The 17,288-nt window shown below is 39.3% G+C and overlaps 1 pseudogene; it reads left to right on the top strand.

Moving 5' to 3' along the window:
* LOC143390083 (chromodomain-helicase-DNA-binding protein 1-like) overlaps positions 1-16,074 on the top strand; it is a 58,677-nt pseudogene extending 42,603 nt beyond the window's left edge.
* The last annotated feature ends 1,214 nt before the right edge of the window (positions 16,075-17,288 follow it).

Here is a 17,288-nt window from a genome sequence, read left to right as displayed (position 1 = left end):
ATGTCACTCAAATTCTAAAGCTGACTAAACCGTTCAAACAGCTTTTGTGGCCTATATTGGTCTTTGTGTCCCTTGCCTTTTGTTTGAGTGACTCAGTCCTTTTTCTGCCCTTGTGCTCTCCCTATTTCCTACCTTCCTTGCTTCCTTCCCCCCTTCCTGGTTTTTCTCCTTTTCTTCTTCCTTCTTTTGTACCTCCATCCATCCCTCCAACTTTGCCTTCCTCCCTTCCAACTTTCTCTCTCCCTCCCTCCCTTTTCTTTTCTTGCAAGTGTTTGGGGTGAAAGTCCATGGCAGGCTGAGTTGGAAACATCCATTGCTGAGTTGGAAACATCCAGTGCATCATAGGGTTCTGGTTAGCAAGCCAGCTTTTGCACTGGGGGAGCTTTTCAGACAGCCAGATTTGAAGATTACACTGGACAACTCATCATATCCTTAGACGAGTCCTATACCATTACAGTGAAATTGTTGGTTTAAATTGGAAAGACAGGGAGCTGAGGGCTCATGGTGCTCCTGGTGTTTAATGTGCGGATCCTCTCTGTTCCTCCATACTGTGGTGCCTGTGCTTGTGCGTCTGAGTTTTTGGAGGACTGAAAGTGTTCCTGCAGTCAGCCCCAGCTAGATACCAGTGTTTTGGTTCCACAGCTCTTCTGAATCTGTTGTTCTCTTCTTATCCACTTTTTATCTTCCAAAGAATTCGTGCCCTCTTTCATCTACCATTGCCTCATATCTTTTTAGAAATCTGTGTATTGTCCTTTAGCTGTTTCAGGTGAGAGAAAAAATAGATATGTGTGTGGTAATATTTTTAACTTGTATTTGATTACCTTAGTACCAAGTTTCCACCCTTTTCTATACTCATCTAGATTGACTTTATTTACTAGAACAAAATAAAATTACAGTGTTTTCAGAAAGATAATTATATATCTCAGTCTACCTACAAAAAATTACATTTTTGCAGACAGTTTAACTGTTGGATTCTCTAGTTGGATTAAAATTTGGAATGTTGTCTTCGATGACTGTCTTGATTCTCTTTGTGGTAGATGGTTCCTCTGGCAGGACCCACATGAGGGTCTAGACCTGTGGGCTCCAGCTGCCTCTTCAAAACAGAGTGAAGACATAAAGCATGGTTAAAAATAACAAAGGAATATGAAAGAGGAGTAGTTAGAGCAGCCCATTCACAATTAAGTATAAAGTAAGGTAGCTTTATCTTTAATGCCAAGTTTTTTAAAAAGCACAGTTATATGGTAACCTGAGAATTTCATGCAGTATGATACTACATAATGTTGATCATAATTGAAACTTCTCAGCCCTTTATGTTTTTTCTACTTGTTGATAGAGTGCCTCTTTGAGAGCCCCCTGCTGATTTAATTAGCAAATGCCAATTAGAATTATGGCTGGTTAGATTTGGGTACAAGTGTGAAGCAGTTGATCTCTTGAGAATGAAAATGTTTTGCTTTCATACTCTCTGGGGAAAACATACTTGTAGCTGATTTCATAATGCTGTGAAAATACATTATTTGGTAACATGTGCTATTACATACATTTTAGTTTTGACTTATTATTCTACCTGTCTGTGTTTACTAGTCTTGCCTGGTTATCACTTGATTCATGATCTTGGCAGACCACCTAGCCTCATTGGGCCTTAGTGTCTTCATCTGTAAAATGGTGCTATTAATGTCTGCTTTACTCTTTTACACAGCTGCAAAAATCAAATGTGATACTAGATGTGAAATTGCTCTGATAGCATAAAGTGCTACTTAAGAATATTCTATTGGATGGGGGTGCCGCTCAGTGTTAGAGCTCTTGCCTAGCATTTGTGAGTCCCTGGGTTTGATCCCCAGCACTGCAAAAATTAAAGAAAGAAAAAAGATTATACTACTGTTCTTATTGTTTTTGCCATGATTATTTGCAAGCTTTTTTCTACTTTTCCATACACACTAATCTACTGAAAAGAACATATTGATCTTAGAATTAGAAAAACCTGCCATGTTCATTTTGTAGCAGAAAGAGTTGGAACCATTTAATCCCTGTGTGAGTCTCAGTTTCCCCTTTCATAAGTGGGGTTAGCTATAACATGATTGATGTAAAAAACATGAAGATGCTTTGTGAGATCTGTAAAGAATATTATAAATCCAAGGGATTATTTTTTTGTGATTTTTTTTTCATTTTTTCATAGAATTGCCACTTGTTCCTTTTAATATTATAGAAAAAGGGAAAAAAGAGTATTAAAAGTGTGTTTGGGATTAAAAAGTAGAGATTTTATTAGCGGTTCTTAAAAGTCAGTGAGATTTACACTGGGAATAGTTGTGGAATGAATGAGTGATTTGAGACTCAGCAGGGTAGAGGGATCCAGCAGAGATTCCCATATCATCTTGGATAGACCCGAAAGGGTTTTAAGCCAATGCTCTGTCCTTTGAAAAGTGAACATGTGTAGAACCCAAACTTATCAGTGTAGTGCAACAGGAAATGGAATGCCTTCATCACAAGCTGGTCTTTGCCCTTCAGAGTAAGGGCTATTCTCTTATTCACCTAGTTATTGCTTTGAATAGCATTAACCTGTCTTTCAATGTCTTAACATTTCTCACTTTGTGTTTTATGTTCTTAGAAAGCCATATGTACTTATTCAAAGGTAAAGATTATTCTAAAGAGGCCAGTAAGGAAGACAGAAAATCATTTGAACAACTGGTGAATCTTCAGAAAACCCTTTTGGAGAAAACAAGTCAAGAAGGCCGGTTACTCCGAAATAAAGTCATTGTAAGAGCTGTTAATTTTTGTGAAATCATAATTCCAAAAAATTATATCTTAGGATGATTTGTTAAGAAATAAGTGTCTGTTAAAATATAGCAAATTAACTGAACCCTACATAAAAATATAGTATAAAAAACATTAACAAGCTGAGTATATTATACCATTTAATACAGGTAAAAGTAGGCCTGTCCCTCTTCTAGCCACCCTAAAGGGATCACCATGTTACATCAAAATACCATATCCTGCTGTTGATAATCATGACCCTGTTTCATTAAGAGATGATGGCAATCATAACCGATACATGTAATGTTCACAGTATTTTGTGCTTAAAATGTATTTTCTAAATGTTAGCTATCATTAAGATAATCATGCTAAAATACTGTATTAAAAGGAATTGTACATTTGTAGAAAGATTCGTGTTAAAATTATTTAAACTTTAAATGCCATCCTACGGTGTATGCTTTCAATCAAAGGAAAAAGTAAGCACCTTATTACTAATGAGATGAATCAAAATGACTAGCAGCCATGCTAGTGCTTTGCGCGCCGTGCCAGTGCAATGCAAAATATGAATGTTAAATTGGATTACCTGGCGGCCAGTGCCCACCACACAGGGATGCTGTGCTCTGTGAGATCCCACGCGAGTCACCTCTGTAGAGTGTGCTTCAGGGTGAAGGAGACGTGAGAGGATAGGACGTCTCTGACCTTCTGGGCTGTGGTCCTGTCTTTCCCACAGGTTCTTATCCCAGGCCTAGTGGAGGGGTCCACCAAAAGGAAGCAGATTCTGAGCCCAGAAGAACTGGAGGAAAGACAGAAAAGAAGACAAGAAGCAGCAGCCAAGAGAAAGGGATAATAGAGGAAAAGAAGAGGGCAAAGGAAGAGGCTGAACATAAGAAAAAGTATGTCCATAAAGTACTGTGGTTTCCAGTTACGTAGGTCTCGTCTCCTCTGCTGGATTGTGGAGAAGGGAAGGATATTCATATGGGAAATTTAATATTTTTTTAAGAGAGAGAGAGAATTTTTAAATATTTATTTTTTAGTTTTTGGTGGATACAACATCTTTATTTTTATGTGGTGCTGAGGATCGAGCCCAGTGCCTTGTGCATGCCAGGCAAGCGCACTACTGCTTGAGCCATATCCCCAAGCCCTTAATATATTTTTGATGGAAAAAATGTATGTCTGTGTTACTAAGAAAGCTGAGGATCACAGTTGGCAAAGGATTCCACAATTGAACATCACTTAAAAATTCAAAAAAGTATCAACCTGGTAGTTCTTGTTGGTAACAGAATACTTTTTTTTTTTTTTGGATTAGGGATTGAACCTGGGACACTCTACCACGATCTACTTCCCCAGTTCTTTTTATTTTTCATTTTGAGCCAGCTCTCACTGAGTTATCCAGCTGGCCTCTAACTTGTGATCCTCTTGCCTCAGCTTCCGGAGTAGCTAGGATCGCAGGTGTGCACCACCACGCCTGACTCCACAGAACACTTTTTCAAAGATTCAGCTTTAACGTTGAGTCCACTTTAGTGAGAAGTCTTGAGTACCTAAAGCAGAGAAACAAGAAATTCTAAAAATTTTATTATAGTTGACAAGGAATTGTTTATTTGAACAGTCCCTTTTAGTCATGTACTTAAAAATAGGGACATTTGGTGGCTGCTCAGTATTGAAGTGTAATAAAGAGACAGTTGGGCTGATCACTAAAACTTGTTTATTCACAGTTGAGCAGAAAACTTCAGTCGGTGAGTTTGTGATTGCATCTCACTTGGCAGTTACTATTTGGAATAGCAGTGCAGAATGTGCTCAAAGGAGAGGTCACTTTTCTCTTCTCTCTGGCCTATTGAAGGGTGGCTTGGTGGAAGTCCAACAACTACCAGTCCTTCTGCCTGCCCTCTGAGGAGAGTGAGCCTGAAGACCTGGAGGATGAGGAAGACAGGGGTGCTGCCAAGCTAGGCTGCGAAGACCCAGACCCAGCCTCCATCAAGTACGTCATCGGTGACATCACACACCCTCAGGCCCAGGCTGAGGATGCCTTCATTGTGCATTGTGTAGGTACGAGAAGTGGTGTGGGACAGGGAGGGTGCCTCGTCTTCATGGTGCCAAGAAAGGGAGAGGATGAGGCACAGTCATGGCTTAAGGGCTGGTCCCAGTGCACTGTCATGTGGCCAGAAATGCATGGCTTATAGAATCAGCTCTTCGGTTTACCTGGTTAAGTTACCCACTCTCCCTGAGTGTCAGCCTCCTAATCTATGTTAATGGGACAATATCTGTCTCATCCTCTGCACAAATTTTTTAAGAGGGTGAAATAAGGCTGCATTTTAGAAGAAAACTGTATTCTCTGAGAAACTCCCTGTGTGTTCCCCTGACAACCTTTGCATGTTCTGTATCCTCTGCCAGGAACCCTACTTTCCCAAATAATTCCATCAAGCATTGTTCAAATGTCTGCTTGTAAAACAGTCTGTATGTTGCCTCTGTTACCCTGTCCTATTTCTACACTACTTAACCTTTATTCCCTCCTGGTGTATTAACGTGTGTCTTTGACCGTCTCGTTGCATTAGAATATAAGCTTAATGGAAGAGGACTGTGTGTGTGCATGTGTGCTCACTGTATCACCCCATACCTAGAATGTCGTCTGACGTGTGGTACAGGTACATGAGTAGTTGTGGTGTGAATGAGTATAAATATCAGGTGCCACCCAGCTCCATTAGTGTGAGCTTGAATGAGTCATTCAACATTTTCTCTTCCTTGCTTGTAAAACGGGAGTTGTATGCTGTGGTATTAACAGTGCTTGTCACTGCCGTGTTCCATCCACTCTCCACTCTCCAGAGTTATAGACCCACCAGAGATTTCTGCTTCTTCTTAACACTCATTTTTGAGCTGCCTTTCTGTTATGATGACCAGGTGTATCTTTCAGAAAACCTGAACATATTTGGGAATCCAACTATGATTCTCTTAGGAGATCAGATATGTCGTTCCTTCCCTTTGAAAAAATCATTCTTCTACAAGCCTATCTTGTGTGATTTTGTTTTTCTAAATTGTGGGCTTGACTTTGCCTCTTACAGATGAAAATTTTCTTTCTTCCGCCAGATGACTCTGGCCGCTGGGGCAGAGGTGGCTTAGTCACGGCTCTGGAAGCACGATCAGCTGAGCCAAGAAAAAAAGATGAGCTGGCAGGAAAAATGAAAGATAAGAAACAGAACAATGGAATAAGACAGGAAAAGACACTCAGGATGGTATTGGGGTTAGCTAGCCCTCAAGAAGACTTAGGAGAGCCAATTGGGATTGGAATTCTGTCATCTCTCTGCCTGTTTTCTCATCTGTAAGGTACATACTTTGTCACTCCTACCCTGTGGGACTACAGTGAAGATAATGTAGGTATTTTGAAAAATGTCAATTGCTGCATCTTCAAGTATTAGAATAAAGATTGTTTCATCCAACTCATGTCATCTTCATAAGAGAATATCCCATAAAAATGTCAGAGAGCTATAGGAGAGAAATGCAACACACTATTAAAACTGGTGGGTGGTGGGTCAGGTTTGTGCTAGGTGGATTATGAGGTCAGCAGAGCCTGGGTACAACACTCCTTGGAGACAGAAATAAGGCTGTTTGGGACTAGGAGAACTTAGAAGACTAAGAAGTATTGTCCTTTGTCACACAGAAGGGAAAAAGCCACCACCTTTACGTGGCAAGGTTGCCACATGTCAGCAAGAGTAAGATGATCACTGAGGTCATTTTCTGCGGTTGAGCAGTCTCGGGACCTTGTCCAACAAAGAAGGGCCCTCCAGATATCTTAGAGACTGGTTTTCCTAATTCTTTTGCCCAGTTCTCTAAAGTAAAGAGAAAAATAAGGATGTAAAACACATTGCTGAAAGAAGGGTTTGGTGTGTGTTGAAACAGCCAACCCAGATCTAGATCTTGACTTGGCAGGATTCAAAACAAAAGCAGAAATGTGCAGAGAACCCAGGAGCAGTCAGAGCCAGAGGTGCCGACTGAGGTCCCTGTTGGAAATCGTGTTGGAGAAATGAGAGGGCAGAGAACAGTATGTGGAAAACTTTTGGAGCGAAGAGGAGACAGTAAGAATTTTCAGAAAAATAAGAGAACCTTGAGAATGTAGTATTTTGAAGTAAAGGTTTTGCTTATTTAAATTGAAGTATTTCAGATTTTTTTAAAAACTGGATATTTTGTATACCTTAATGAGATACCTTGGGAATGGGATCAGGTCTAAACACAAAATTCACTTATATTTCACATAAAACTAATGGACATAGCCTGAAGGTAGTTTCATACATTATTTTTAGTGCACTGTGCATCACATGAGGTCTAATGTGGAATTTTCCACTTGTGGCATCATAACACTGTTAAAAATTTGGGATTTGGGAGGATTTGGGATTTCTGGATTAGGGATGCTGCTCAACCTTTGTAAGGGAAGAGAGAATATTAAGAAGGCAAAGTGGTTTACAGTGTCAGACTCTGAATTAGTATACAGGGTAAAAATGGGAGTTCATAACTTACTTTAATCTAATGTATGAAGTATGATATGTCAAGAGATTTGTAATGTTTTGAACAACCAATAAAAAAAAAAGAATTGGGAAAAGGCCACTGGATTCAACCCATGATCAGTCACATGACCTTGGAGCACTTTGAGGAATGTGAGGACTGTCACCTGGTTGTATAGATTTAAGGTAAAAGTGGTCAGTAAGAAAATGGAGTTGGAAGGTGTACACTCTTTTCTGAAGAAGGATTTATATTTTTTAATATTTTTTTGTAGTTGTAGATGGACAGAATGCCTTTACTTTATTTTTTTATTTTTATGTGGTGCTGAAGATTGAACCCAGTGCCTCATGCATGCTAGGCAAGCTCTACCACTGAGCTATAGCTCCAGCCCCATGAAGAAGGATTTAAATAGCCTAGATCAGAGTAGGTGGAACTGGAACAAGGCTTCCTGGAATGGTAAGAGTTATCTGGGGTCTGGGAAGATGGGTTGAATTTGAATAGGTAGATAGAATGGCAAGAGATGCCTAACAGTTTCACATTCTTTTTGGTATCCCTATAGTATTTACTGTTCCCAAATCATTGCACAGTCCCCACGCATGGGCCAGGCATAGGCCAAGGAACAGCAGAGTTCACTTGTAAAGGGAAGGTTGGCCACATCATTGAAGACCATACATGGCTTGTCTAGGGGATACGTTCTAAGTAGGACAACATCCAGTGGATCACGGCTAGACATACAGGAAGCCTGATCAGAAGAATGGCATAGCAGGGCTGGGGCTGGGGCTCAGTGGTGGAGCACTTGTCTAGCATATGTGAGGCACTGGGTTCGATTCTCAGCACTGCATATAAATAAATAAAGGTCCATTGTCACCTAGAAAAAAAAATTAAAAAGAAAATGATGTAGCAGAGCCAATATTTTAGAATTAAAAGATTTGGGTGTGCAAGATATCTACCTTTTTAGTTTAAACAAATAGTTTAAACTGGGTTATGTAGAGCCCAGAATTAAAGGAGCACATCTGCCTAGAATGTCAGTTTGATTTGATTTGTATGGGGTAGGAAAACATGCAAATAGGTAGCCGTAGTAGAATGCAGAATTTGAATGATGTGAGACAAACACTAAGAGTTCCAAAGGCATTTCAGGCTCATAGAAGTCCTCCACACCTCCCTACCCAGAGATGCCTCTAGCACTTGCTTTCCCTCTCCGTTGCCTGTAGGGCACTTGGCTGGTGACGTTTGGGGAATACTGAGTTAGCAGAACATGAAAAATTCAGGAGGGAAGCAGATGAGAACCTGGCTAAGGCGGTGACCGAGGTCAGGAGAACAGGGGAGTGAGAAAAGGCTACGAATGACTGGCAGAGGTAAGGTCCTAGACCTAACTGGATTTGGAAGAGCAGGCACAGTAGGGTTCGGAGTAATTCTCCTTCAGTGGTCCATGTGAGACTGAGTGTTCTTTCTCTTGTTCTGTTTTCTTTTTTTAATCTCAAACTTGAGTTTGGGAGGTGTCCTTTTATTCCCTATTGATGATAAAGAGTCAAGAAACACAGGGCAAGATCTGGTAAGTTTAAAAACAAAAACACATCTTTTAATCAGAACTAACATTTGGCTCCCAATAATTTCTCTTAAAGCCTTTCCTGCCCCTGCTGGCCAAGATCTCTAGTATGCGAGTGGTTTGCTACGGCTGCCATAACAGTGCCTCAGATTGGCACTCAGCTTAACCCTAGATACGTATGTTCTCAGAGCTCTGGGTGCCACCAGTCCAGGATTAGAGTGTCGGTAGGTGGGTTTCTCCTGAGGCTTCTCTCCTTGACTTGCAGATGACCACCTTCTCACTGTGTTCTTCAGAGGACACAAGCCAGTTTCGATTAGGGCCCACCATAATAACCTCATTTTAACTTAATAATCTCCATTCTTTCTTTTTATTTTACGTGACAGAATGTATTTTGACATGTCATACATACATGGAGTGTAACTGCCCACTCTTTTTTTTTAAGAGGGAGAGGGAGAGAGAGAGAGAGAGAGAGAGAGAGAGAGAGAGAGAGAGAGAGAGAGAGAGAGAATTTTAATGTTTATTTTTTAGTTTTTCGGCAGACACAACATCTTTGTTTGTATGTGGTGCTGAGGATCGAACCTGGGCCACACGCATGCCAGGTGAGCACGCTACGGCTTGAGCCACATCCCCAGCCCTGTAACTGCCCATTCTTGTGGTTGTTCATGGTGTGGAGTTACACTGGTTATGTGTTCATGTATGAACATAGGAAAGATATCCAATTCATTCTACTGTCAGTATAAATCTTTTTAAGGCTTTTGTCCATGTGTAGTTACATTCTGGGGTACTGGGAGTACCCTAAATTCAAAACATGGATTTGGGGGAGCAGGGTCCATCCCATAACAAGCAGGTTGGCCCCCACACCACTTCGCCATCCCCCAGCCTTCTGAGTATCACAGCCTCTAAGCGCTGTCCCCTGCTTCCTTATCATCCCCTGGCCTAGACTCCAGGCCCCTTCGTGTGTAGGGACTTTTTTATCCTTAGTATCCCACATAGTATCGGCTCCTAGGAAATGCTCAGTAAACATTTACTGAAGAGTAAGAAAATATGTCTCAAAACTTTGGGGGTTTCATCATTTATTACATGAAAGTTTCTGTAAAAGATTGTGTTTGCTGGCCAGCCACAGGCAGAGGAAAGGAACCAGTACAACACTTCTCTGCTTACATCAGAATCCTCCTTTTGCACCTTAAGTATCTCTTGCTTGCTTGTCTGTCATTTGGAATACCTGTAGTGAATTTATTTACCACACCGATAGTTTTCTCCAAGACCTGAGTCCACATCCAAATTTTTTTTTTTTAAGAGAGAGAATTTTTTTAATATTTATTTTTTTAGTTTTCGGCGGACACAACATCTTTGTTTTTATGTGGTGCTGAGGATCGAACCCGGGCTGCACGCATGCCAGGCGAGCGCGCTACCGCTTGAGCCACATCCTCAGCCCCTCCACATCCAAATTTTGAACCAAAACTTACACTTAAGAAATTTAGAAACCAGGCTGAAAGAGGTTCATTCTCTTCATATTGGTGGTGTGTGTGACTAGCAACAAAGTGGTTTCCGGTTTGTTGGTTCATTCAGGAATTTCTAAAATAAGAACAAAAGGCAGAGGGTGTACAACATAATGTCCATGCATGAGAATTTCAGAATATAGTTACTCAGGAAACTGTTCACGGTGTGAAACGTTGTGTCTCACATTGGCTCCAGAAGCTCCCTGAACTCTCCAGCTTCCCCCATTAGTTGGAGGTGGGGGATCTTTGGCATCTGTTTTCATAGAGATTGTCTAGACAGAAATGGTTCTCAGGACAAGCAGGCAGCCTAACTCTACTGTCAGAGGACTGGATCGTGAGAACCTCTAAAATCCTATCTACTCCTAAGAGTAATTTTTCTTTACCTATGAGAACATTTAGAAAGTACAAGTTTTAGATTCCAGTTTTTAACATATCATGAAAAGAGGAAGAAATTCTCGTTACCATAAATACAAGTTATGATGAGTACATAATCACACATTGCTGTGCAAGCAGAGCATACAAAAGAGATGGAGCCACCCGGTGAAGTGACACACACCTGTAATCCCAGCAGCTCAGGAGGCTGAGGCAGGAGGATCACAAGTTCAAAGCTAACCTCGGCAATTTAGTAAGGCCCTAAGCAACTTAACAAGACCCTGTCTCAAAATGAAAAATAAAGACTGGAGATGTGGCTTAGTGGTTAAGCACCCCTGGGTTCAATCTTTGTAACCAAAAAAGGGGCCGGGGGGATGGAGCCAAAGCCTAAGTGGTCCATAAAAGGCTATGGCAGGTCACTGAGTTGACAGTGGAACTGTCTCATGTCATCCATCTAATAGTTGTTCTTTCTAGTTAGCCTTGGTAGTGGCTCAGCACCATGATTGCTCTGATGTCCTGTCTGGCATTAAGATGGCAGCCCTAGAAGAGGGCCTCAAGAAGATATTTTTAGCAGCAAAGAAAAAAAAAGGTAAGCTCTTCCATCTGAGATCAGGAGAGGACCTTCTTCTTCCAGACATGTGGTGTCGTTTTGAGGGGGAGATGAGGAATGTCCAGACCACACTCAGTTTGCATGGCAAAGGTAGAGCACAGAGTGCTGACCACTTCATCTTGTCTGTGTGTGACCCGTTTCCTTTTCAGGTTGGTTTTATATTTGTTATCTCGTTTTTATCATGATTTTACAGTGGGGAAGCAGAAGATTAGAGATGAAGAAATTTGGTCATACGCAATTGGGAAAAGCCGTTTATTATACTTCCCCTTAGAGAGTCACAGTATGCCATGACTCTCTGCCAAAGAAATTTAATTTTGTTTCTAAACCTAGTGTGTCTTGGTGTTTGTTGAATTTCATGGATTATTGGGGAATCTTTGATTTCACCATTAATCATATTCTACTTCCATTGTGCCTGCTTATTTTCAAGAGCCTGTGGATCATTATGTTTAGCAGAACAACTTAATTTTTCCCTATTATAATCCCCTCATCAGCATATTTTTCACAATGTATTTGTGTATTTTGTGTGGACAGTCATTTTCTTCTCTGTTTATCGTATACCCATCAACCCATTTTTGATGAGTGAAGACATCATGATCTTTTTTTGCAAATGCCAGTGGAATATTATGCATCCATAAAATAGATGAAATAATGATATGAGCTCCAGTATGGATGAACTTTGAAAGAATGCTAAGTAAAAGACAGTCAAAAAACTCACATATTGCATAATTCAATTTATAGAAAATGCTCATAATAGACAAATCTAGAAAGCCGACTAATGGTTGTCAGAAAGGAGGAAGGAGAGAGTGAGGAGGGAATTTATTATTCTTATAGAGAATCTTCTTTTGCGGTAGTGAAATGTTTGGGACTCAGATAAAGGTGTTTGCACAATATATAAATATACTAAGTGCCACTGAATTGTATCCTTCAAAATGGTTAAAATGACAAAATTTTATTTTCTACATATTTGATTAGTTTTAAGAACATGCATGATCTCTGGATCTTCTTTCTGAAATTGAAGCAACCCAGTTGTAGGGGGAGTGTGAGAAATTTTGCATAAGCATCAGCCAGGATATGGGCACTTAAAATAGAAAAAAAAAAACAGAGGAAAATTAGAAGTTAAAAGTACTAGTGCTTTTAGTATCCTTGCAGTTCACTGTTTAAAATATATTATTCTTTTTAAATGAAAGCCAAATTTTTAAATTTAACCCTTTATTTTTAAAACCATCTAAAGCAGATCAGATTTTAGCAAAATATTTCTATCCATCTATCTAAATCTATTTATCAAACATGAATTATGTATGTGGTCACCCCTCTATCAGTGCATATCTACCTAGAAAATTTTCTGTAATTTTCTAATATAAATAATAGTAATTTATGGATGGCAGAATTCTGGTGATAAAAATAAGTCTTCCTTTTAATTTTTGCATTGTTTGAATTCCTTGTAATGAACATGTATCATTTTTATAAACAGCTTTGTGTGATTTTTTTAACCAAGTAGTCTAATAAGCAATACTAATACTAATACTAATACTAATAATAAAGTGGCACAGAGGGGTAAATATGCTGAGATGTAATGACAATTAGTTCTGGGGGAAATATAGTTTTTTTGTTTTGTTTTGTTTTAATTTTCTTGGGTTACTTTTTCAATTCCCAAGGTAATATTTTAAAAATGCTTAAAACTTAGAGAAATATTCAGAAGCTTGGGCAATGTCACAAAACTGTTCAGAGTGGAACTAGCCGGGGCTGGAATTCAGATTTGCTTGATATCAAAGCGCAATTCTCAGACTTGACTTAATCTTGCCATAAGTAGTATGGCTTTGTTTTTCAAAAATTCAATCTCAATGTAATTTCCCCCTGGATTCTAACTATTGACTGAGCCCTACATCTGTAGTTCAAAATGCCAAGCCTGCAGAGGAGGGTATTGTCTGTGCTTTCAGTTCCAGGAAATTATCCACCTACCATCAAAATGCCCAGGGTCGGAGCATCTGCTGCATACAGAGCACAAACAGGATGCATTGCTCAGCAACACAGAGTCCAGATTCCTCGTGAATTAAGATGCCCAGAAGCCCACTGCAGAGGGAGCTCTGTGATGTTCGATTACCCATTTACTCACTGCTTATTGAGTTCCTGGGAACTATAAATGTGGATCCCTGATTGTTAGTAATGTTCTCCTTAAGACATTTTTTTTTTTCCAAGCAGAAACCAACTCATGCGAAAAGAGAAATTTTATTACTCCTGTAATCCCAGCAATTTGGGAGGCTGAGGAAGAAAGATCGGAAGTTCTAGATCAGCCTCAGCCATCTACTGAGATCCTGTCTCAAAATAAAAATAAAAAGGGTTGGAGATGTAGCTCATTGGTAAAGCACCTCTGGGTTCAATCCCCAGGTCTACAAAACAAAAAGCAAAACCTAGTTGGTTTTTTAGGATTGAAAGACTGAGCTATATCTGAAACTCAGACACAAAATGACACCAGGGATGGGACTTAGAAATTCAAAACAAATGGTCTAAAGTCACATGGTTCAAATTTAAACCTTTCCTCTGACATTAGCCCTCTGGCCTTAGATAATTTGCTTAACCACTCCATCTGCTTATCTGTAAAGGAGACATAATAGTAGTCTCCTCACTGGTAATTCTGAGTGTTAAGCAGGTTACATATGTAAAAAGGGCTTATCAGAGTGACTGATAGCTCTTTGAATTCTTCTTATTATAATATACCACTGAATACTTGATTTCTTAATTTCCTAGCCTACCTGCTCAGTCCTATAGATTTTGTATGTTCCAGTTCAGCTTCAGTAGGCATAGTAATTTGACAACCTCTTCGTTTCAAATCCAAATTTCTAGAAAATATATTGGTTGACTCATTGGACTAGGAGTTTTTTCCTTGTGCAATAAATAGAAGCCAGTAAGTACAGACTAGTTGTAAATAATCATGGCTGTTGGGAATCCAGTGTTACCACCTGCATGAAAGAAAGGGGAACTGAGCCAGGGGGTAGACACTACATGGACCAATGGAGAAGTGGATAGTACATGGAGGAAATCTCTACATGTGCTGCTTTTTTGCTGGCGTTCAGAAGGAAAAGTGGGAAAGAATTCTTTGCTTTAACTTGGATGTGCAAAAACTATTTCTGTGAATCCCTATCTTTCTTTTTCAAATCTTCCAATCAACCAACCAATCTTTCTGTCAACCAGCCAACTGTGCTCTTGGATTTAACATTTTGTGATAGAGACTTTGAAAGCTACCATGAAGATAATGAAGGAAATAATATACTTGGTCTTTTTTCTTTCTTTTTTCATTGCCTATTCATTATCATGGATGGAGAGGTATGAGCCTTCACTCTTCCCACAGTGAATTCTTTTTAACAAAATCTGGCACTCTGGAATCAGTAATAGATTTTTCTACATGTTATTGTTAGAAATCTTTTCTTCATAATAGATTCAACTTTACAAAACACCAAGCTACAGTTGAGTAAGATGCCCTACACTGTCTAATTAAGTTGTGAATCTCTAAGATACTTGGATAATTATATTCAAGTCTGGACTTTTGAAACCTACCTACCTTGGAGGTTTCAACCTCCATTAATAATTGACTGGATTCATTTGTTTGCAAGATAACAGAGAACCCAGCTCAGACTAACTACAACAATAAGAGGAGCTCATCAGTTTATTTAACCAAGAAGTTCCATCATAGGTTAAGACTTCAGGCATAGATTGATCTAGTGGTTTACCCATGTCACTAGGGTGCTTTTTGCTTTTCTCCATCTTTTCTTCCATTTAAAGGTTGGAATTCTTCATGACTTAAAAAGGCTGGAGATTAGAGAATGTATTCTTTTGTATTCTTTTGGCAGCTTCCACAGAAAAGATAAGATACATTTTTCCCCAGAATTCCTCCAAAAGGCCATTCACACTGGCTGGGAGAAGGATGTATTGACATAAACCAGTCAAGGCTTATGTCAATAAGTGTTGATTAATAATCCTTGATAATAATCCTACCCTTGGATTCTTGGGAGAGTTCAATTCCAGCCAGACCTTTTGACTTAGAAATTTGGGTTCCTGTTAAAAAGGAACAAGGTTGAGAACTTATTCAGGGGAGGCAGCCAATAACTATTCTCTCAAAAATGTTTATAATTTAAGATATACTCCTTTTTATGTTATTTCTTAAATTTCAATGCAGTATATATTTTTTACCAGTTTTTGGTGAGTGTACCTTGAGTTAGAGGAAAAATCATCCTCCCACTTATTACAGGCTGGCTTAGAAATAAGAAGATGAGCTCTGACTCTTTCTATTGAAGTCATTCTTCAGAAAAAATAAGATTAATTTTAACGTGTGGAAGAAGTGCCTTTATGGTTAATAAAATACTATAGAGAACTATTTTCATAGTTTGAAAGGAGTCATGCTGAGATATCTTTATTAGAGACTTAAAATAGGTCCAGTCTCGCTACCAAGCCCTGTTCCCATCATCCAGATACTAATTATTTAGGCATTGGTAAGTGTCAGTCTCATCTACTTGTCTCTCAATAGCTAAATTTATGGCAGTGCTTGAATCACTTGATATACTATATAGGAGGGATGTTTCCAAGAAGAAATATAGATCAGGCAAAGAATGGAATAGGGGACAAATCAATTTGGATAAAATATGGAGCCTATTTAAACAATGTGCTTTGTGGACTTCCTTGGTTCCCTTTGGACAAATAAAGCAAATTTGAACATCTGGAAGACTGAGGTTGACTGTCAGAGGAAAACACTGATATGTCAAGATAATTGTTCCCTTTATGTTACTTCTCCCCTAGTGACCTCAGTGCGTACCAGGATCTGATGCGTTAGCCTATTTATCTAGTAGCTTTTTAGATCTTCCATGTCAAATGTGTTTTTTTTTTTTGTTTGTTTGTTTGTTTTTTCTGGCAGGGTACCAGGGATTGGTCTCAGGGGCATTCAACCACAGAGCCATATCCCAAACCCTTTTTTGTATTTTATTTAGAGACAGGGTCTCACTGAGTTGCTAACCACCACACTTATGCTGTGATTGGCTTTTAACTTGATTTTCCCCTGCCTCAGCCTCCTGAGCCACTGGGATTACCAGTGTGTGCCACTGCGCCAGGCCCCAGTGTTCAGTGTTTGACTTAAGTCCAGGGAAAGTCTAGTATCAGTCCCGCTGAGCTTGAATATTGATATCAGTTTAAAAAAACTATTGATTGTTATTAATTTAGTAAACTAATGAGGTTAATACCATCACCTGGTCCCAAGTATCCCCCTATAGATTCATTTCCTTTTTCTCATATGAAAGCCCCCCAAAAATATTTAAAATAAAAACAGGCCAATAATTAAAACAAGTCACTCTTTAAATTGTGTGAACTTTAAGCATTTTGCTACCATGGCACTCCTTGCCTGCAGTTCCTAAAACTCTTCAATTTCTTATTAATTCAGAATATGTAGAGTTTGTTGAAATCTCCTTTTTTTTTTCTTTTCTACATTTTCTGTTTTTTTTCATGTATTTTTTAATTAAATGTACCAGTATAATAAAGAAAAGAAAGGATTTTAAAGAATTGCATTTCAATTTGTAAAAAGGCACAACCTTAAACTCTCTCATCCTACTTTATATTAAATCTTATTTTGAAAGTATTTTAAGATCCAACAGGTAGAATGCAGACTGCACACCCAGGAAGGTGAAGGTTGCCTTGTTATGAATGCTCAGGGGAAGGTTTTTTACTCCCTATCTTTGCCCAGAGCTCTTTTCGTTTGCTTTCTGTCAATACTCTAGATTTATTTCTCCTTGCTTCTTGCACAGAGAGTCTCAACTTTGTGTGGGGATGACCAATGAGCACCCTCTGCACCCCTACAGCTCAGGAGCCCACTCTGAACAGCTGTGTGCCCAAGTTCAAGGTCTCTTATCTCAGAAGAATGTTTCCCAGGAACTTTGCTTTTCTGTTCTTGGCCTCTGGGGAATCCTTCTTTCCCTCCCAGTCCAGTGAAGCACTTAAATAGACAATTTTATGTTTCTAATCCAGCTTTTTTTTTACTTGTTTTGTTCAG

This window comes from Callospermophilus lateralis, unplaced genomic scaffold (genome assembly GCF_048772815.1).
Source record: "Callospermophilus lateralis isolate mCalLat2 unplaced genomic scaffold, mCalLat2.hap1 Scaffold_89, whole genome shotgun sequence".
NCBI lineage: Eukaryota > Metazoa > Chordata > Mammalia > Rodentia > Sciuridae > Callospermophilus > Callospermophilus lateralis.
This window is presented reverse-complemented; position numbering and strand designations above follow the sequence as displayed.